The 23,277-nt window shown below is 44.0% G+C and overlaps 1 long non-coding RNA gene across 1 annotated transcript in view; it reads left to right on the top strand.

Annotated features, from left to right (window-relative positions):
- LOC118555437 (uncharacterized) overlaps nucleotides 1–23,277 on the top strand; it is a 94,194-nt gene that overhangs the window by 5,033 nt on the left and 65,884 nt on the right. Inside the window, exon 3 of the long non-coding RNA XR_013441430.1 lies at nucleotides 2,104–2,221. This is a non-coding gene — a long non-coding RNA (uncharacterized LOC118555437). The remainder of the gene's footprint in view (nucleotides 1–2,103; nucleotides 2,222–23,277) is intronic.

The following is a 23,277-nucleotide window of genomic DNA, read 5'->3' as shown; positions in this document are numbered from 1 at the left end:
CAAATGCATGTTGCATATGAACGTGTTTTTAAAAGTCTGAAGTGCTATTTAAAATCCAAAGACTAATCTAATAGTATTCTTAAAATTTTTGAGTAATTCTAGTATAGATCTTCCTCGACTTACAACCCGATAAACCATCATAACTTGAAAATATCCTAAGTCAAAAATAGAGTTGATACCCCTGACCTACTGGACATCATAGCTCAGCCTAGCCTACCTTAAATGTGCTCAGAACACTTACATTAGCCTGCAGCTGAGCAAAATCGTCTAATACAAAGCCTATTTTATAATAAAGCATTGAATTTCTCATAAATTTCTTTATATAACATAGGGAAAAAAATCAAGCTTTATACTGAGTTTCTAACCTACACTTAGGGCCTACACTTTAGTATATCTTACCAAACAACAGTATTCAAAAGAGTTAAGGAAAAAGAATAACCTTAAAGTCTTCCACAGGTATAAGAAACAGTGTAGGGGAACATTCTATTAAGCATGTTTTCATGGAGGGATCAAATAGCATGCAATTATTTTGTAATTGCCTTCAGCCCCTTGCTATATAATTATTCATTTGGTTATATGTGCTTTACAAATTAGCACCCCCAAAGATCTAAAAAAAAAAAATTACACAGAACATGGTGATTATCCTTAGAGTTACATCGTTTCTCAAAGGGTAATTGCCATTTCATTTGCTAGGTCTGAATTCACATCATGACCTCATGGTAATCATGTACTTACAAAGTGACTTGCCTGGCTGTCGGGGCCTCAAAATATTGTGCACAGCTGAAGTATGAGAAAGTGGTTGGGAACAGGTGCAGATCCAAACTGGTGAGTGCTGTGTGTTCACATGTGCTCCAGGAGGCAGAGGGCTCACAGAAAATAGTGTTGAATGCATGTGCGTGCGTGCGTGCGTGTGCATGCCCGTGCACATGTAAACATAACATCTGTGGGTTTCTCAGGTCTCCCAAAGGCTGACCAATTCACGGAGGAAAGCTTTTACCCAACCAAGAGTCATTCCCACTCCAAAAGCCACACCCATTTGTTAGATTTACTAGAAGATCAAGGAAAGAGAAATATAAATGTCTCACCGTCCTCTTAAAATCAAGAACAACAAAAGTAAAAACGTCTTTCATGAAATACAAGAAGTAAAAACACATTGCTTGGGAGGGATAGCAGGAAAGAGACTATCTAAGGTCTTGGAACAGCACAGAGCTGCACGTTTAATATGAAGTCCGCCTTGAATGTGTAGGCATTATAAAATGATATGGTTCCTGGAGGGTGCAGAGTAAGCCGCTCCTGGAGCCCGCATTGCCATGTGCTGAAGCCAACTCCTACAGGCTTTTGAGAACTGGTTGTTAAATACCCAGGAATCTTGCAAACAGACTGTTAAACTCCTGGAATCTTGAACTCGGCCATGGTGGGAGTATTTACACCACAGAAATTGGCAAACACTACGAGCCATTCTTTTCTTCCCCAGAGAGCCAATTTACTAGCATACCACGGAGTTCAAATATCTTTAAAGGAACGCTTTGCTGAAAAGCCTGTTTTGCTAATAATTCTTATGAGACCGACTCTTAGATTTTTAACCCTTCCCTGAATGACTCCAAGATTAGTTTCTATTTTTCCCCTCCTTTCTCTTAGGCTCTTCCAAGCCACTGGAAGACTGTTACAACTGAACACACTCATCTGTAGGAATCCCGTTTGAATATTAGTGTTTAAGATCTGAGTTTGAACCCAGATTAGACAATGTGGGTTTGAATGCACAAGCCTGTGTTTACCAGATGTGTGATCTGAACAGTACTCCTCCTTTTCTGCTTCCCTTTTCTCATTTGTGAAAGGGACATAGTTCCTACCTCATGGAGTTGGTATGGGAATATCTTCCTCATAGGGTTGTTGCGGGAGTTAAATAAGTTATTGTATGTAAAGCATTTGGAACTCCGGCCATAGAAGGCCCTATGCATGTGTTTGTTATTGATTGGGAAGGTTAGCCTGTGATTAGGCCTGGCACACGGCAAACACTCAATAAATGGAAATTGTGTCTATTTTTCTTTCTTGCAGTTCTGTTATTATACATTGGTATTTGGGTTGAAACATCTTTTTCTTCAGGGACCGGAAGGCGGATGTTTCCTGGGCCACAGCCTGGCTATTTCGAGGGTTCCTGTTGTCCCGGCTGATGCCATTCTCCGGGAGTGGACCTTCAGCTCTGGAAAGGAGCAAGCCCGAAGTAGGTGGGCCACGTGGAGCCTGTGGGGACGCAGGGCTAGGAGAGCCAGGCGACCTGTCCTTTCTTTGAACCGATAGACCTTACTGCCTGTAACACTGAGTCTGTAAGAACGGCATGACATCATTCTGTAGTCCCTTGGGATTTTATGTGAACCTAGGGTACCACGGTGATAACATTGTCCCCCTTTTGCTCTTCCGTGGTTGGGCTGGGATGAGCGGAAGTTGGGTGGTTCTGCCCCACCTCTTCCAAGCTGCTTCTCTACCCTCGTCCTGTCACAGCAGTCCTGTGTTCGATAGCACTCTGACTTCAGGGAAGCCCAAAAGATGGGACAGAATCTGTAGGACCTATTCCAGGGGCATGCCAATGCCAATGAAAAGGGGAGGGTGCATCCCTCTGGCTTGTAGTCCTCCAGACAGAGCCAACTTGGGATCCAACTTGACATTCCAACCCCTTGCTCCTGTGGACTAAGTCCCCCTGAGCCTGCAGGCAAAGCCTCTTCCCCTAAAACTCAGTCTCATTAAGGGAGGAATTCTTAGCTCTGAAAAATACAGTATGTCTCGGCACATGTGCAAATTGGCCACCAGACACCACAAGGGAAAACATATTCATAAAGGGAGCTATGTGACTGCAGGGGCCAGAGGCCCCAGGATTGCATGTTTTGCGGCAACTTGGTCTTTGCCTAAACACCCTGAATCCAGTGTAAGCTTCTAATCTGTCTTCTCTAAGATCTCTAAAATCATGCTGAAGCCATGTCCCTCAGTAATTTCACTGTTGAATTGTGATGCTCCCTTAGATTACAGAATGTATGCAGAAATGACACTGGCCCTTCCAGTCTCTGTTACCCACAAAAGTCAGGAACCACAGGCTAATCCTCCACTCTCCAGAATCCCAAGTTGGTTGTATAGGGTTTTTTTTTGGTTTGGTTTTGCTCTTTGTCTGTAATCTCTTAAAAATATCCTTACCCATCTAGTGCAAATAATGTCAATCTGCTATGATGACCAACTAAATCAGAAAAGGAGAAGGAGGAAGAAGATGAAAATAACCACAGCTAATAGCCGTTGGTTGCTTAGCCGTGTGAGTGTGGCATCACCAATATACATAACCAGTGTGCACGGTATTATCATCTTTGTTTTACAGAAGAAGTTGAATCCCAGACAGCGGAATGAACCTGCCCAAGGTCACACAGATAATCAGTGGTATAGGCTTTATGCTGAACCATTATGCTTCGTATTCTTAAGCACTCTGGATTCCGGGGTTGAAATGAAAGAACACGTGATTAGAAGCTGGTATAATTAAATATATCACACCACATCAATCAGCTCTCCGCAGGGAAAACAACAACCCTGATTTTAGTGTTTGCCCATTTCTGTGGTGTAAATATTCCCACTGTGGTTGATTTCAAGCCGCCAGTGGTTTGGTAGGGTGACCGGGTATGTCCAGGAGGGGCTGCTGAGGCAGGTGCAGGAGATTTGGGCCTGGGCTGTACTGCCCCTTTACTTCCATGCTGCCGTGAGCAAGACTCCGTCTTTCTGAGCTTCAGTTGTCTCCCTCGTCTGTAAAACAAAACGATGAAAGAATAAATTGCCTCCACGTTATTTTTTTTTTAAAGCCTTAGGAAGGGTCCATATGATGCAGGGTGACGGTTTGGAAAGTCTAGTGTGTTCTTTTAAATGTGAAAATGGGGAATTTGCGAGTCATTAAAAAGGTCACTTTTGAGAAGAAACATGATTTGAAGTTTAATGAAGTTCAATAAATACAGTCATCTAGTCTCCTTCCCACTCTTTTACCTTGTCGAGGCTCTTTTTTTTTTTTTAAAGATTTTATTTATTTATTTGAGAGAGAAAGAGCTAGAAAGCACAAGCAAGGGGAGTGGGAGAGGGAGAAGCAGACTCCCTGCCGAGCAGGGAGCCTTATGCGGGCGGGGCTCGATCCCAGGACCCTGGAATAATGACCTGAGCCCAAGGCAGACACCCTACTGACTGAGCCACCCAGGCGCCCCTAGGCTCTTCTTGAACTTGTTTTCCTATTGGATAAAAGTTGGAACAGAGACCATCAGAGTCACTTTGCAATTTCACCTTGGAAGTATTTGGATTTTCCAAGGCAAGAGTTCTTAAGCTAGAATATTTAATACAATTAGTTTCCTTGATAATCTTGTTTATTGTACTGCATATGCTTATAAAAGCACTGAGAAGTGATCCACAAACTTCCTAAGACTGCCAGAGAGTGTGTGGCCCCCCCCAAAAAATAAAATAAAAAATTTAAAAAAAGTATCAAAATGGAGATTTCCAGAGAGCTTAGGAACAGATTTTTCTAGGCTGGAGGGCAGACTTCTAGCAAAGGTGTGGACAGCCACCACCTCACTGGCCTCATTCTGCAAAATGCAAAGGAAAATGAAACGTGTGCCTTCTATTTCTGAATACCTAAAATTAAGAGAAATGTATTAGTCATTAAATACATATAGGGTTTTGATTGACTGTCATAAAGCACATCATCCATTTTTCTAAACACACGCATACCCCTTGAAAGATCCTTGGCTACAGAGGTTTTAAGTCAGTACTTCTGTTTGAGAATTAACATTTTTTTAGTCATTGGGAAGCATGCTATTTCAGGAGAGTCTGCAATGAGAGGAAAGCCTGATGTCCTCCTGTGGGAAACTTGGGTATCTCTGGGCTTGCCTCTCTAACAGCATTCCCGCTTTCCTTCTGCAAATACCGAAGACATACCATTTGCCAGGCAGAGTGAAAGCATTGGGGGCCATCAGGATGAATGTGTGTCCTGCCCCTGCCCTCAGAGAGCTCTCAAGTCCACTGAAGAGGACGCTAGGTCAACAAAAAGTCTCAACACAAGGCGGCCAGCACTGGAAGAGAGGAGGGAACAAGGCGCTGTACGAGGGTGTGATGACCACGTGGCTGTCCCCCATCACAGATATGTGGGTGTACCGTAGCCATATAGATTTGCTCCGTTAAAAATCATTTTCTTTTTATTGACCGGTACAGAATTTTAACAGTACAGGTAGGCAAATTGAAGAATTTGTTTTTATTTTTTCCTTCTGGTATTTGACTAAAATATACACAGTATGTTTAATTTCCAACCATGGGTTCACATGTTGCGAAAAGGAATACATTTCAAATCTAATCTGTAATTCTCAATCTTGGGTATAAGGTAGAATTAATGAGCTAGGCGCGCTTTTTTTTTTTTTTAAAGATTTTTTATTTATTTATTTGAGAGAGAGAATGAGAGAGAGCAAGCACATGAGAGGGGGGAGGGTCAGAGGGAGAAGCAGACTCCCTGCCAAGCAGGGAGCCCGATGCGGGACTCGATCCAGGGACTCCAGGATCATGACCTGAGCCGAAGGCAGTCGCTTAACCAACTGAGCCACCTAGGTGCCCGTCCTAGGCGCGCTTTTTAAAAATACCAGTGCTTGAGCTACTTTGTCTTGGTGGGCAAGGACCTGAGATAAATCATAAGCAAAGACGGCATGCCCTAGAGGGAGGAGAGATGTTGCCAGAGTCTCTCTGGCCTGCCCCAGTGACCTGTGCTGATCACCCACAATCATGGTGCATGCTGGCTTTAGGAGGTTCCAGGCCGAGCCTTACCTACACTGTGGGGAGGTCAGCACCACGGGCCTGGATCCACCATATGATGAAGGCCTCCTTGCCCTCGGAAATGAATTAGTACTCAAAATGCCCCAATAGATAGCCATACCCTTTTTGGAAGCTTTATTTTCCTCAAAAAATATAAGTGCCTTCAAGGAATGATGCTAAAACTTACTGGTTATTTGTATCATTTGGGGCTCATTTCCTGGTAACAGAGTTTGAAAGAAGGTAGCAAGGTGAACTTTCTTAACTTGGATTCTCTAATGAGAGGATGAGAGAATGGGAAGGAAAGACCTATGCTGGGCCTCTCTGCAGGGAGCACCCCTCAGCATGGGCCTTTGGCTCCCTCCTACCCACCCACCGCCACAAAGTAGAATCAGTCCTTCATTTAAATACTCCTAGTCATTCTAATCTTAATACTCACAGTATCCCTAACACAGTAATTCTATAATTGCATGGATGAAGTTCTTTAATCGAGTTTTGACCTCCTGCTGGTTTTGAGTGGGATTCATGTCAAGACAACCTGATAAGAAGCGAACAGAAAAATAAAATTCATAGGACATCAATAGGAAAAAACAAAAACCCTGCTGCATCCTTACGGAGTGCCTAGCGTAGGCCAATGGAGCAATCCTCTGTATGCTCTTCATACCGTATGTCTGTGTCATTCTGGCTCAGAATCATAAGCACCGGTCCTCAGAGACGCTGGTCCTGGATTGTTCTGTAAGGCACTTAGCACATTCTGAGTGCTCTGTAAATGCTGAGGAGATGAGATTATCTTCAGAGGATGTCTCCTCGGAGGAAGGTGCTATGCAAATACCAGTATTGTGATTCTTCTAGCACAAATTTATAATCGACTTTCCGTTAAACATTGCAGCAAGTTAAATTAATTCCGTATGATTACAGTCATTAAACAAATGCCTCGTAATGACTGCTTTCTTATTTCGGCATTCCTCAAACCACTGCGGTAATACCATATAAGGCTTTTTGCTCCATTGTCAGATTAATTGGGATGCACAACCTGCGTTTGGTAATAGAGCACGGCTGCTGCTCTCCAGCAGTCAGACCATGGTTTAAGGCTGCTGCTGGACTCCTTTACCTTCGAGATTTCCCTATTGCTCTTGCCATCCCGTTAGGGTACAATTCACTAGTCCGTTACAGCAGACAAGAAGCTTAAGGCAATTTCTACCTGTTCAAAAACAAAAACAACAAAAAAAGGAAGTGTGCTTTTAAAATCAGAACCCGGGCAGGAATCCTCCCACGTTTCTTCTTCCGATGCTGAAGCTAACGAAGACGATAGGTGGCAGAGATGATGTCAGCCTGTTTCCGCGTCCGCATGGTCACTCCAAGGATCACCTGCCATCGTTCGCAAGCAGGGCAAAAACAGTTAAGTCCCGAGGGCTGCGAGTTGAACACTGTGCCCGAGAGAAAAGCAGCGAGCGGGAGCCTTGGGGGATCGCTGCCAGGTGCGGAGGGGGGAGGCAGGCTGCCCTCCTCCAGCGCGGCTGAGCCTTCAAGGTCACCCGACCGGGTGCCGCCCTGGAACCCGGCCTGACGCTGGCGAGCCCGCTCACTGCTGCGTCACGGCGCATGCCTTCCGCGCGGCCCGAGCCCCGGCTCCTGCGGTTTCCTGGCCGCAGTGCAGCAAAGCCGGGCACGCAGCTAGGCGCACGGCGACACAGATGTAGAGTGTCGTTTCCCTGCCACCCCTCAGCCTTCCTTACGTGAGGAGTATCTAGCTTTGCTTCGCCAGGAGCAGAAAAGCTGTGTGAATGTGCACGTTGGCGGCGGGGGTTCGCAGCAGAGCAGGTGCTGCTCGGAGCCTCGCTGGTGCCCCCCCCGCCCCCGCCCCCGCCCCCAGCCACCTGTGCGCACATCTGCGGGCTGCTCTACCTGCGGGAATAAAGGCTAGGACCAAGGAGGCGAGGCTGGCCACGGCTGGTGTGGCCGCGGCCTGTGCCGGCGGCTCCAGCGAACTGAAGCCAGGGGACCCTCCCAGCTCCCAGTTCAGGCTGGTCACAGGGCCGGCGCAGGTCCCCCAGCCCGCTCCTCCGTTAGCACACGGTGTAAAGGAGAAACCAGACTCACTGACCTAATTCAATCCCAGTCCTCTCTGGATGCGGGGACAGCTGTCGACTAGCAGGGACACAGCCAGCCATCAGTGGAGGATTGTTGAGTGCAGCCTGAGAGAGAATGACAGTCTGATGCCGGTCATCTGAGGGCTTCTTCTCATTTTCCTGAGTCATCGTGCTCGCTAAGTGTGCAGTTGCCTGCACGAGCCTGCCTTCCGTGCAGTCTTACCTGCTCTGGCTGGAGATCGGTGCCAGGCAAGCCTGCTTTAGTACCAGCTCCTCTCTGCGTGATGCTGCGCAACTGGGATGGGTCACAGTGACAACAAAGAAAGAAGCAGGAAGCCTCACTTTGTCTTCTCTTGCGATGTTAGCAGAACATAACTCTTCCTCGCCGTGATGCCCCCCTGCGTGTGCTTCTGGGCGTGTGCACGCGCGCGCGCGCCTTGTAATTGATCTAATCGAGGAGCCTAACAGATACCATCATGGATGTGGTTTTTAATGATTTGGGGGGAAAAAAAAAAGGCAGCCCGTGGAGACGGCAGCACGTTTAGGTTATTGCCAGTTCGAAATACTTTGGTTTGGGAAGCTGAGCCCTAAGGGACAAAGCTGGTAACTGAGAAAGAGATCGTAGATAAAGAAATAAAAGTGACAAGCATGATGGAAGCTCTGCGAGTCGACTGTCAGAGCATCAGTCCGTGGATGGCAATTTTGCCAGGCTGAGATTGAATAATTCATAGATTGAAATTATCCTGCTTTCACCTTTCCATTTAAACCGGCATGATCTGAATCTCTAATAAATTTTCAAGATAAAGTAAAACGCCAATTTGAATCTGAAGAGCTTTTAAAACCAGATGCTGCATCCCTGAATCTTTCAGTATCTTTCACAATTATCCTGTGAGAACTGCACTTCATCACGAAGCACCATTACCAGGGAGAATGACTATGATTACAATAGCAACAATAGAGTGCCACCAAATGACCTCTCATTTACCTAATTTGCTAAGACTGTGGTTTTAGTGCCGTTGTACGTCACCGTGCTGGCACCCGTGGATCTGTCTTGCACCGGAACAAAAGTGAGGCGGTGTGTGAAATAAATACCTTAACTCCGAAAGCCTAGCGGAGATCATTGTCCTAGGCTGCAATGCGTCTTTCCTTTGGTTTGTGTTTCTGCATTTTTGCATTTTGTTTTGTTTTGTTTTTCCAATGCCTACACCCCAAATGCCTGTTTGGGAGAAATGGTGAGCCTGTCGTGGATTTGGGGTTGATGCCTTGATATAGGAGAGCATGGACTTGTTAATTTATCTCCCCTGTTTATTTTAATGTATGCAAGCATGTGTTTACTAGAAGGGAGGAAAGATTCTGTTCTGGGAGAGTAGTTTAAAAATGCCGTCAAGATGAAGCATATGTCTTTGTTTCTCCTTCGAAACCCCTGTCTGCTTTTCAGGTTAGAGATTCCTTCAGGACATTCTAATCCTGGTGTGATGTGTTAAAAAAACCTCTCAGATTGAGAAGGAGCTCAGGAGACACATCCAGTAATAACTCTGTGCAGCTTTTATTAAAAGCATGTACTTGCGATCGAGTGATTAAATGCAGCTTAGCTGGGACTTTGGTTGTGGGTATGTCTGCTGGCTCTCTAGTGCAGTCTAACCTAAAGAGGACTTTTTCGGACAGCCTGCATGGTCCATTCCAGGGTAACTGTGCCCTCCCCACCCCCCGAAAAAGTGGCATGGCTCATAAAGCCTCGCTGGAGAACAGACATTGTGCCATCATTTAAGAGCCACGATGACTTCTGGAATTTTACTTCTCAGTAGCATGAAGACAGTATGTGGGTTCCTGCTAGACAAGTGATTTAAGTTTGATTTTCTAAGGCAGGGTTTCTGAGCGATGACAGTCCTTGGGGAGGAAGGTAGGTTTGAAACATACCTTTCCAATATTGTGAATGCTTTGCTTGAGACCCTTAGCTCTGTTGTGCTTCTCAGTCCATTACTGTGGCTTTTGCCCTTCTATACACCCCCAAATACCTTTGTCAGGAGGAGGTAAGTCGTATTTCCAATCATTAGGATAACTGATTATGTTCTTCTTGTCTGGTTTCGGTGGGCATATGTGTTTTTGTGCTGTACTTTCTTTCCACTTACTGTTACTCTCACTACCCTCAGCATAACTAACAACTTTTTTTTCCTGTGTTTTTTCCTAAATATAAAGGAAATCATAGTATTTTAAAAAGTGATTTAAATATAATGTCTGTTCCCTTTATCTAAATAAATTCATGCTTTTCAGAGGGGGAAACAGTTTTACTTAGTAAATAATTTTCTTTTTTTAAATAGTAAGCAATTCACTAGATGCCAATTATGTTACTATACTGTTTTCTTTAGATAGCTCACATTTCTAATACTGAACCCATTATCCTTATCTTTCAAGAAAGCGGCTTGGCTGATAGTGACAAAGGGCTTTTCACAAACCCACACTGTCTATGGGCCAGTATTTTTTTTTTTTTTTTATATTAACACATAGTCTTGATATTCTGCAAAGGATTTTCATATCTGATATTTTAAAGCTCTTCAATAGCCATAGTTTGAGCAGGATAATCATTGAACACACTGGTTTATGTGTCTGATATTTAAGTGATACAGGCATACCAAAATTATCTAAGAACAACTGGAAATCAGACTTCTGTTCCCTTTTGGGAACTCAGAAACTAAATATATTCACTTGATAAAGATAGCCACTTTGAAGCTTGTAGTTTTATGATTCAAGTATTTATACTTTATATTCTTGGAAAATGAGGGGTTTGTTTTATTTCTTTAGGATGCAAGTGCCAGTCATGTGTTAACACTACCTTGTGTTAGTGCTTGATGATATTGAAATGTAATTGTTTTGCCACAAGAAACAGGTAGAGTCCAGTAGAGCTGCTCACTAACTTAAAAACCTTCAACTCCAGTCTTTCCCTGAAATTAAATTTTCTTTCAAACGCTATTTAAATAATTGAATGTAAATATATTTATACAGAATGTAAAAAAAAATAATTTCATTCGATAACTTTCAATCTCCTATTGGCAACTTATTCACTATGGATATATCTTACTTAGAATGCTCTAGATAAGCGTAACATAGGTTAAAAAAGTACTACAAGAATAACTACAATTGCAGGTAACTTGAAAAATAATCAACCGTGGAAGCATACTATTAGGGGTTAATTTGTGTGAATCTCAGACAATCATGGCTTAACACTATTTTGTAGTGTTCTATTTCTTTTTTTTCTGGTGGGCATGAGAAAGACAGGTACAAAGCTAGCCCCTCCCTCCTTGCTCCTAACTTCCAATCACTGCAGAGCATCAGCAGTTAGGAGGGGTGATTTAAAAATTAAACACCCACAAGCACACTCCTGGAATCCACCGAAATGCCTTGTGCTTGAAGACAGAATGTGGATCGTAGATACAGAGAACAGATCAATGGTTACTAGAGGAAGGGGGCATGGGGGCGTGGGCAAAATGGGTGTGGGGAATCGGTTATTGGTGATGGATGGGAATTAGGCTTCTGGTGGTGATCACTTTGTAGTTCACACAGATGCCAAATTATAATGTTGTATACCTGAAACTTATATAATGTTATTATATACCAATTTTACCTTAATTTAAAAAAACCCAACTATATCCCACTAATAAAAAAAAGAATGTATAAATTTTATCACTTAGTAATGGGTCTTTTCTGGACATTACTGCATTTTAGATTTCAACTCATTTTTACCATCTGGTTTAGAGCAAAATGAAACAAAAAACTGTTCAGGGGCAATGTATATTAATCTCTACTTCATATTTCTTAACTAGTTAACAAATACGTAGTGAATAGATGCATTTCACATATAATCAAATGGAGTATTCATAGTTGGTATGGGATTTCTCTAAATAATCGGTTCCGAGAACAATGGCATAGTGTATTTCCCCCTAAGTTTTCAGTGTGTAGTAATGAAATGTGCTTTTACCAAATACCAATATTTGTGCTATACTAGGGCTCCCAAGGAGAAAAATGCTGGTGGGACAAAAGAAACAGGTATACACAGGTATTCAGTGAGGCTTTCTTTTAAATGGCACCATCAAAAAAAAGTTGAAAATCTTCTGTGTACTATCTTTTTAGAGAGCCTCTTCTCTCTAGAAAGAGAATCTTTCTAACATTTTATTATGAAAATTTGCAAACATCCAGAAAAACTGAAAATGTGTAAGTACCCATATACTAAGACTCTATAAATAATACTTTACTGTACTTGCTTGGTCACATATATATCCAGCTACCCATCTCCCTGTTCATCCATCAATCCATCTTATTGTTTTGACGCATCTCAAAGGAAGTTGCAGACATCAATATTCTTGACCCCTAAGGATATGCCTGCTGAAGTACTTAACTAGAATTCAATATTTGTTTGTAGAGCTTTCCTTTAAGTAAAATTTATACATGATGAAGAAATAGGGGCGCCTGGCTGGCTCAGTCCGTTGAGCGTGTGACTCTTGATCTCAGGGTTGTGGGTTTGAGCCCCACTTTGGGTATGGAGATGACTTTTTAATTTTTTAAAAGATTTTATTTATTTATATGAGAGAGAGAGCACAAGCAGGGGGAGTGGCAGGCAGAGGGAAAGGGGGAAAGGGAGAAGCAGGCTCCCCACCCAGCAGGGAGCCCACTGAGGGGCTCCATCCCAGGACCCTGGGATCATGACCTGAGCCAAAGGCAGACACTTAATCGCCTGAGCCACCCAGACGCCCCTTAAAGATAAAATCTTTAAAAAAATTTATATACGATTCATCAAAGAATTTTGAAGGACAATGTACTGTTATTTCTTATGAGGCAGTAGCTATTTCTTTAACATGATGAGTGGTTTCATCCTGTGTTTTCACTTGGGATGTACAAGCCCACATTTATGGTGGAGGGGAGTGGGCTTTTCCCAGTCTCGGTCTCCACTGCCAGTGAGCCTTCACCCACTGCACCCAAGGAACACTGGTAACTCAGCATCAGTATCCTTCACTCCCAATGTCTATCTCTGTTCTGGGACCAGCTTTCCTTTGTCTCTCCTGCAGGCCTGTGAATGCTGACCCGTGCCTCTTGAACAATCACCAACTCTTCTGTGTGGGTTCCTCTCTGCCTCTCCCTTTCCTGCCCTACTTTCCCAGTCAGCTTTCTCTCTTCCACTTTCCCCCCAGCTCCTAATTTTTTTTCTCTCAGAACAAGGGAACAAATCTCTTCATTTTTCAAATCATGCTACTGCATGCAACTTCAGGGAAATCGTTAGGGAAAGCAAAAATAAGGAGTCAAAGAATCACAAGAACTCTTAAAAGGATTAGTTTCTCTTGGTCTTAATAAAAATGAGTGGGGGCGCCTGGGTGGTCTCAGTCATTAAGCGTCTGCCTTTGGCTCAGGTCATGATCCCAGGGTCCTGGGATTGAGCCCCGCATAGGGCTCCCTGCTCAGCGGGAAGCCTGCTTCTCCCTCTCCCACTCCCCCTGCTTGTGTTCCCTCTCTCGCTGTGTCTCTCTCTGTCAAATAAATTAAAAAATCTTTAAAAAAAAAAATAAAAATGAGTGAAGGATTGCCCTCTCAAGACCTCTTCACGACGTCGTCTCTTGGATCCAGTCTTGTGGATGAGATTTATCCATTCTTCTCTTAACCGAACCCTAGACCAAGCTTCTCTAAGATTTGCGTTGGTATAGCTCCCAGGAATGAAGACAACAGTCTTTATGCTTCCAAAATCTGCCAAATGTCCGGTCACTAGTTCTGGTCCATAGCACTTCCTTTCAGTAGCCGTATGAGGCCTCAAGTTATGTCCTTGGCCCTGGTCCCTGGGTGGGGGTGCACGGATTCTCAATGCTTTCTTCCCCAGGCTTTGGTCCCACCTACACATGGCAGTCACTTTCTAGGTGGCTTCTCCCTTGGGCCATTTTTCGGTAGGTATTAAAGATGCCATTCAGTAGCGAAGGCTGGGTCTGTTTTTGGCTGGAATTCCACCAATGTGCCTATTTTTATCAAGTACTAATTGGTTATAATGGACTGCACAAGGGGCTCTGTAGTAAGACACACATGGATTGTAATCTGTCCTGTGACTCAAGTAGCAGCGTTACTCCAGGCCAAGTTATGGAAGCATTCTGAGCTTCACGTCTTCAAAAGTTTGCTAAGCATTAAATATATGTAATATACTTTTATTATATTATATATTTATAATTAAGATAATAATATATTATAAATATATACTGTATTATTATATATTATCTATTTAATGAATATATGTAAATATATAACGTATATTATGTATAATTACAAATTACATTTTTATATATAAACTATATATATGATATTTTGTTAGATCTAGTTAATGTATTTAGCACAGGGCCTGGCACCTGCTTGGTACTTGCCATACATCAGTGTCCTTGTCATCATCACATCAACAGAAGGTGGCATCATCCTAGAATTCAACTGGCCCTCCTTCCGTCAGGGCTATTTAATAGACCCCAGCAGGGGTGCCTGGCTGGCTCAGTAGGGAGGGCATGTGACTCCTGATTTCAGGGTCACGAGTTCAAGCCCCATATTGGGCGTGGAGCCTACTTCAAAAAAAAAAAAAAAAAAAAGCCTGATGAAAAAAAATAGATCCTAGCAGAGTGCCTTCTCTTCCTAAGTCCAAATTTGCTTATGTTGAGGGACTTTCCATTAAAGTTCTCTTTTTTAAGGTCTAAAAATGCATCCAGCTTTTAGCTCAGTGTGATACAGAATCAACCAATAGAACTCAATAAAGGCTTAAGCTGTAGGAAGCTCAAAGGTAGCATCACGGAAGATTAATTTTCTACCACATCATTTCCTAATCCTTCCCATCCCACAAAACAGAGCAGATGACTGAGGATACACCAGAGAACTCCAGCCTTTAGACCCAGCAGGAGGGGCTGCTACCCTGGGCCCATATTTTTGAGAGCTGCATTCAGAGGGCCCAGCTCTGCCCCTCCACTGTCCTTCCCTGTCCCAGCCTTCCCCAGGGCACAAGAAGTCAGTGGGTCAAGGGGACAGGTCCACCCAGAGCCTGCTTTACCTCATGCCTACAGCATGCTCTGGGGATCCAGACCCTGGAGTCTGAACTCCCACACAGACAGCCCTGCACCACCAGGGCCTGTGTGGCTAAGGGTGAGCTCTGCTACCACTCCTAGGCATCAGAGGTGGGCGGAGGAGGCCGTGGGGAGCAGCTTCCCGGGGGCTGGATATCCACAGGGGTGGCAGAAGCCTCTCCTAATGCAGCAGAGAGCTGGGGGTGGGCAGAGGAGGTAGGGGGGAGGTCAGAGGCTACCGCCCACACACATTGCCACCACACTCCGGGATGGAGGCCAGAGCAGGGGAGAGTCTCAAGTTCAATTCTCGTTTTGCATTTGTCAAGATAAGAGAACAGAATCTATTTTATTTAACAACATGTTGGCTTGATTGGTACCTTTTAAATATTTGGAAGCATGATGGTAGGGAGGCCATCTGAATTCTGGCCCAGGCCCTGCAAAGGCTGTTGGGCGGGGGGGGGCGGTCCTGAACCTGAGCTAGCTTTTGGAGGTCTCGGTTCTCCAACAGCCTGATTGGGTTGGTACTTGTTGCAATGGTGGGCAAATAAATCTTTACTCTTACTGCAAAGGGAAGAAGCTGTTACTCACTAAAGTCTAGCCAGCCCATTCTTCAGGTGACGTTTTTAAGCCAAAAAAAAATTTTTAAACGTAGTCAATTCTAAAAAGTATGAAAGTTCTGCTTTGCATTTGGTATGTTCTACGAAGTGAAAAAACTAGTTCTTTCTCTCTCTCTCCTGGCTATCAAAGAGGCAAACTGTGTTTTTTTGTTTTGTTTTTGTTTTTTACTTGATCTACTCTGAAAGCCAGCAATCAGCTGAAATTAGACAGGCGACCCCTAGGATTGCCACACCGAAGGACATGAACTCGAGGGGGCCATTTCATTGAGCTAAAGACGTGATCTCTGTTTCACTGCACTGAATTCCATATTCAATACCGAAGAGGTGACTTAGAAGTTAAGACATTAATATGCGATGGAAGGAGAGTAGTGTTTCATAAAATAAAACCTGGCGTGAATAAGATCGCTTTCTCAGTTGGTTTTCCAGAGAGGAAGAGACTTAGGGAGCAGGGAAGAGGGGGTGTGCCTGGGACCGGGCAGGGGTTTCATGTGAAGTAAATGACGGCCGACATGAGTCCAGCGAGGCAAAAACAGAGGAGCTAATGGAGTCTGCAGCCACAAAGCGAGGATTTGAATCCTGGTTTTTGTAGCTTACGATCTGTGTGACCTCTGATGAGTTTCAAACCTCTCTTTATTTCTCGGTGTCCTCATACATGAAGTAGGGATCGCAGTGCCCTCCCTCCTCAGAAGGTAGGAATGAGGATGACCTTGTTAATATTTGCAGAAACACGTAGAAGGGCGGCTGACAGGTAGCAGGTGCTAGAGATGGATTCGTTGAGGGACGCCTGGGAGGCTCAGCCTGTTGTGTACCCGACTCTTGATCTCAGCTCAGGTCTTGATCTCGGGGTCACGAGTTCAAGCCCCATGTTGGGCTCCACGGTGGATCTACTTAAAGAAACAGAAGTAATTGTTGAGTAACAGTAAAAATGAAAGATGAAGAAACGAAAGTCTAAAGAGATGGTTGACTTGTTTCCAGTCACACGGTGACTAAAAGACCCACCATCAAACACAGGTATTCGGACATCAGGCCTCTTTCTGAAAGTTGCACATCACCCAAGAGCTGATGTTGGCCAAAGTAAAAAAGATATTTGTGTCACGTCTCTAAAGGAGACACTTAAAACAACTTAAAAAAAATACTACAGTACAGTAACTCATTTTTTGTCCTACTTCTTCTGTATTTTGTGTTTTGCTTTTCACATTGTTCTGCTCTTGGCAAGTTAACTTCTTATTCCCAGCCAGTAAGTCAAGATGGCTCACTGCCTCACTTGAATTAACTACTCCAGAAAAAGGGCCAGTGCTCCCCCCAAAACCATTGTACTGTGCAGTGCCATTAGAAAAATAACACACATAGATGAAAGGAATTGGAGAAATGCACAGAAGCATAGAAAGGAAAATAAACCTCAACTATAATCCCACTACTCTCGAGATAAGCCCTGTGTGCGTGTGTGGAAATAAAGTCTAATGATTGGACGTAAGTTGCAAAACCTGCTCTGTAACCTACTTTTTTAAAATGAGCGTATCAAGAGTATTTTTCCAAATCACTGTAACGGTTTTTAAAAACAGAGCCCTGTGTATTATTCCAACATACAATTCTTTCAGTGGGACACTTAAGCTTTTCCAGATTTTTAGTAGTGTAGATGTAATTGGATGACATTAAAGTTTTAATGTGGTAGAATGCATTGGGCATAAACTAGGCCTGTTTTCTAGGCTGTGGTTCATTATAAAGCAATAGAGGTCTTCCTTTCTCTTCCCAAGGACCCACGTAGGGCTTTGAGGTGGGGCCATCTGGCCTTTCCTTTATCCCAGGAGCAAGTTAATAGGTCTTTGCTTGCAAAAGTATGTGTTCAGGAAGGAAAGTCAACTGAAGTCCAATGAACCTAGGAGTCCTAGAGGGAAAAGGGTTGAAGGTTTTGAACTCAGAGAGTCCAGAGGGAGAAGGGCCAGACCGGAAGCAGAAGGGTGGACTATACTGAGACTGGGAACAAGGAGGGGTGGATTCCTCAGGAGGGAAGGAGTCCTCAGGAGGCTGGTGGGGGCATCCTGGAGGTGCCAGAGCTTTGGATGGGGGCCTTTGAGGAAACCTGGGGACTATTCTGAATTCCTGTGGGTAAGTTAGGTCCAGAGGGTTGTGAGGTCCATGGAAGCCTAGATAGTAAACTCCCAGGTACTATACCTTTTCCTAAATTCCTGTACTACCTAAACCCAAGGATTCTCCACCATCCCAAAGGACAGTAGAAGAAACCAGAACTCAGAAAAATGACTGAGCGTCCCACCAGTCCTGGCTGGTGGTGATAAACCAGACTTAATTTGTTTAGAGAGAATATGTGGTACCCGGGCATCAGGTGGGCTTCATGCCTGGGGCCTGTGGCTGGCTCAGTCAGTAGAACCTGCAATTCTCTATCTTGGGGTCGTGAGTTCGAGTGCCACGTTGGACATAGAATTAAAAAAAAAAAAAAGAGTGCTAAGGTGGACTTCATGCCTGTTACTGAAATAACACTATTCTTATATGTGCGACTTAGTATGCCGGGTTATCTGCTTAGGATACATTCCTAGAAGTGACATTACTTTAAAAAAAAAAAAATCTGAACAGTTTGAAGTTTTTTGTATATATTGTGCCTTATTTACAAGTTTCTGTATTTTTGAAGTCCACTGATTCTCTTTATCCCCCACAAAAGATTGTGAAGGAAAGGAGGAAGAGCAAAATTAGCCAAGCTAATTGATCATTAAGTATAATCGACCTTTAAGTGTAAATTTCCATTTGTAATCTACCCCCTCCCAGAAGATTTCAATTACTGCATTACATTATTGATAAGTCCAGGAGATAAGCATTAAGTATTTAAGCAAACACACACATTTCCACAAGAGAAAGTGACATGTACTTTACCAGGCAGGCAGGCTGTCAAGAAACTATCTAAAAGACTTGGAAACAGACCCTAGAATAAATAGAAGTAAATCTGAACCGGCCCCAAAACATGCTTAAAATCTCAGTCTCTTCTCAGTGGTCTTAGGACAAAACCCAACTCCTTGGCAGACACTCTAGTTGTATGACCTTGGGCAAGTTATTTAACTTCTCTGGGCCTCACCTTCTTCCCTAAGCAATGGGTAATCAGGACGGGCCTCATGGAGGGGGCGGGAGGATGAGAGAGTGAATACATATGATGTACTAGAAAAGTGCCCGGCACGTCGTGAGCATGCAGCATGCTACCCAGGGAGGACCCCCCCATCCTGATGCCCCAGGGTCATCTCTCCCTCACCTTCGGCCCCAGCTCCCTTGAAATACTTGCCATACTCTGACTTCCCCAAGCTGTCATTTTTCTCGCCTTCGTGCATGCTGCTTTTCCACCTGGAAGGACCTCTACCCCCTTGTTTTCCTAGCAGACGCTCCTATCATCCTTCCAGATTTAGCTCCTGGGTTACCCCTCGCCCTGCAAAGCCCCTTCCATGTGAGCTGGGCACCCCTCTTATGTTCAGTTATGAGGTTTAGCAGAGTATATTTTAACTGCCCATTGCGCTGCTGTGCCCCACCCCCAGGTCAATCCCCTGAGCCCAGGGGACACGCCACATTTATTGTCCTATCTCCAGGCCCAGCCCGGTGTGGTCCATCATAGATCCTCAGTAATCACTGGCTACATGACTGCATTCATCATAGGGTCATTGCAGGGAAAATGGGGCTGCTTGATATTTGTCAAGTGTTTTCGAACATTTCCACAGACGTCTCGTTTGATTTGCATGGAACAAACAAGCAGAGCTAATTCCTGCTTTTGCGGATGTAGAAACTGAGGCCCTGGGCACCAGAGCAGGAGTCTAGCTGCTCTTGCCCCCTCCTGGGCATTCCATGGCCTTGTCTCCCTAAAGCTTTCTCTAGAAGGCACTGTATGTGCTTCTGACCCAGGGCTGACCTCCCCGAGGACGAGTTACAAGAAAGCTGGAAAGGGCAGCGTAAATCCTGGAGACAAAGATGCTGGCTGGAGCCGTGGGGTGGGCTGATAGAGGATAGGAACACACAAGGCCCCCCGCTGGGGAGGTGCTTGGGGGAGGGGAAGGAATGGGCCGGGAGACGGGCCCTGCCTCTGGGTTGGAGACGTGGCCCTCTTACCACTTCCGCAGAGGGCTCTGGGCCAACAAAACCGTGCAGGTCCTCTTGCCTCCGTGCCTGCCTCTTTAGGCCTCAGGACCCTTCACACCTGCCTCTGTGAGTCTTGCCCACGGCCACGCAGAGGTGATTCAGGGTTCACGAACCACATGGAAATAGCCACATGCCTTCTGCTTTCCTCTGACACGCTGTGAACTTTGCACTCAGGCTGTGATCAAGACCCCACTAGTTCTCTGCTACGCCACCAGGCGGGGGGTGAGAAGACCTTTGGGGCAGGACGGATCCACCCTTGAACTGCTGCATTCATGTGTCCAAGAAGTTGGAAGGCTCTTCCTGTTCAGACCCTCCTTCCCCAGACACCAGGACGCAACGGGCTGTGAGAGCGTGTGATCTCATGACCCTCCTCGGAGCCTCCTAATTAAGTGATATTTTGTTAGAAGCTGTGTAATGTTGAGCTGAAGTGTTGTGTCAGGCTGCCCCTGGTTTTCAGTCCCTTCTGGGGGCGAACAAGGAGGGTGATCCTTCTGGATAGATGACTTCTCCAAATTTTCAAGGCGCCCTGCTGAATGTCACCTCACTTGTTTCTCACAACCCTGAAGTTGAAACATACAGAATTTGAAACAACAGAAAATTATCCAGATGGGGAGCAAGCAGATCAGAAACTTGGGGGCTCCTGATAGCAGATTCGGGGTTCTTTCCCCGCTCCTCTGAGGATATTCCAAATCAGGACCCACATAACTCCCAATCCGAGGCTGGCCTGTCAGGTCGACTCGTGGAAGCATGAGTTGGCATGCCTTTGAGCGAAAGCCTTCTGAAATCAAATTCTGAAGACGAGCAGTTTGGAAAGAAAAGGAGTGAACTTTTGTGCCAGGTTCAACAGAGGCGGGAACCTCCTTTTAATTCCCATGAGCATGAACTCTTTGGGCAGAGGAACTGTAAATGTTCATGAATTGTAGTCTCGAAGAAAAAGACGTCATGCATTTCCAATGATGGCCCTTCTTACAAGGCCAGTCGATAACAGGAAGGCAACACTAGGTGAGCAGAGTAGGTGCTCAATAAAAATCTGCTGAGCAGATGAAATGAAGTTGAGGTAACGTATGTTGCACCTCGCATGGAGCCTGGTATGTGGGGGAAAGGAGCTTTCAGCTAGCCAAACTTGTGGAAGACTTAGAGGCCAGTGTTTCCCTAAACTAATCCAGCAATGTAATCCAAATCAATGTGTATGAAAGAGATGATTTTTTGGATTATTGTGAAACCAATCCCAATTTTCATTCTGGCCGTTTAAAAGACAAGAGAGGAAGAAAGTGGCTTTTTAGGTGGTCTTTAAATACAGTTAAGAAAGGGGGACTTTACCCTAGTCTTCCTCGTGCTTTCTGGCTGACAAGTAGAGGCTAGCTGGAATCTTTGGTGGGTTTGTGAAGTTCAGGCCACTGGTACATCAAAATTGCACCATATTTGCAAATCTTGTGTAAGTTCACAATGGGGCATTGTCTTCTCTGCTCCGGGGCATGAAGAGTTGTCTGGAAAAGGTTAGTTGTTGCCATTAGGGAACCTGGTGTAGCCAAGACTACAGTGTAATGTGAAGCAGAAATAAACCATGGGCTCTCGACACATTTGCCAAGTGATTTACAAATGTGTTTACTTAAAAAGTAAGCATAACACATAATCTTGGATAATATTATGTCTGGGGAAGTTTTGTGACTTTACTATAAAATTAAAGTAATTGCTTCACATCTACCTAATAGGATCTTAGACCAATTTTTAGTTTTATCCAAATGCATTTCAGTATATTAAATAAATCTTGATGTTCTGATCTTTTCACTTATACCTCATTTATCAAATTCTTTTTTTTTCTTGGCATATCTGAAACTAGTTTTGATTAAGAGAAACAGCATTAGCCTTAGAAGCTATAATAGCAAAGTGCTGTTGGAAATTTTCCAGTGAAGTAGATGGGGGGGGCGGGGAATTGATGATGAGGGGTATTTCACAGTGCTTTGAGAAGTAGGGAATGTGTAGCTTGGAAACAGTGAGTCAAATAATCTAGCCCTAATGAAATCATCTGGTCCAGTTTCCAGGCTTTAGGCACAACTGAATGTCTAAATCTTCTAAGACACACAATAGTGATTTCTCAACGTGAAGATCTCCAAGGATAGAGGCATCGCTGTCTGCCTTACTAGCCTTTTAACCAGAGAGTCAAAAATGTTTTTCCTATGTCCAACTGAAACTTCTTGCATTTCCCAAATGATAAATGGAAAATAATGGATCAGCCTTCTTGTGTCAGACAAATAGATCAATAGACCCGACACCCATTCCTAATCACTTTTTCCCTTCTTGTCTCCACTATAAAAGCTGGGAAAGTTAACTACTCACTTTTCCAGCTTTCTTTGTAGGTAGAAGTGATGATGTGAAAATGCAGGCTAATGTTCAGTGGATGAATATCTGCTGGGGGTGGTGATGGAGCAAGGCTCTGGATAAACTTCTGTTTTCCTTTTTTCCCGTCTTACATGCATATGTGGTGCCTGGAGTTAGAGCTGCCATCTTGGAGCCATGATGGAAAGGCCAAGAGAATCCCACAGACAGTAGCCTTACACTTCTGAGCTACTGAGCCCCTGCCAGCAACCACTAACCTTCAGACTTCTAGTAAGATAAATCCATCCCTGTTTGAAATACAAATCAAAACCACGATGAGATACCACCTCACACCAGTCAGAATGGCTAAAATTAACAAGTCAGGAAATGACAGATGTTGGTGAGGATGTGGAGAAAGGGGAACCCTCCTACACTGTTGGTGGGAATGCAAGCTGGTGCAGCCACTCTGGAAAACAGTATGGAGGTTCCTCAAAAAGCTAAAAATAGAACTACTCTATGATCCAGCAATTGTACTACTGGATATTTACCCAAAGGATACAAAAATACACACTCAAAGCTGTGTATGTCTGAAGCTTATAGGAGCATTATCAACAATAACCAAACTATGGAAAGAGCCCAAATGTCCATCAACTGATGAATGGATAAAGAAGATGTGGTATATATATACATTGGAATATTACTCAGCCATCAAAAAGAATGAAATCTTGCCATTTGTAACGATGTGGATGGAACTAGAGAGTATTATGCTAAGCGAAATAAGTCAGATGGATAAAGACAAATACCATATGACTTCACTCATATGTGGAATTTAAGAAACAAAGCAGATGAACATTCCGGGGGGAAGAGAGAGAGAGGGAAACAAATCATAAGAGACTCTTAACTATAGAGAACAATAATTGAGGGTTGATGGAGGGAGGTGGGTGGGGGATAGATGGGTGATGGGCATTAAGGAGGGCACTTGTTATGATTAGAACAGGGTGTTACATGTAAATGATGAACCACTGAACTCTATTTCTGAAACTGACACTGAACTGTTATGTCAACTAACGAGAATTTAAACATTTAAATAAAAGAAAAAAAAAAACCCATAAATCCATCCCTGTTCCTTTAAGCCACTTTGGTTGGGTTTTCTATTATTTGAAGTTGACCTCAATCCTATCTGAAATGCATCATCCAAAAGACTTCATATGGCCCAATAGACATAGATGCACATCCTTGTCAGTCGTCTTTCCTACAGACTGA

Source organism: Halichoerus grypus, chromosome 9 (genome assembly GCF_964656455.1).
Source record: "Halichoerus grypus chromosome 9, mHalGry1.hap1.1, whole genome shotgun sequence".
Lineage (NCBI taxonomy): Eukaryota > Metazoa > Chordata > Mammalia > Carnivora > Phocidae > Halichoerus > Halichoerus grypus.
This window is presented reverse-complemented; position numbering and strand designations above follow the sequence as displayed.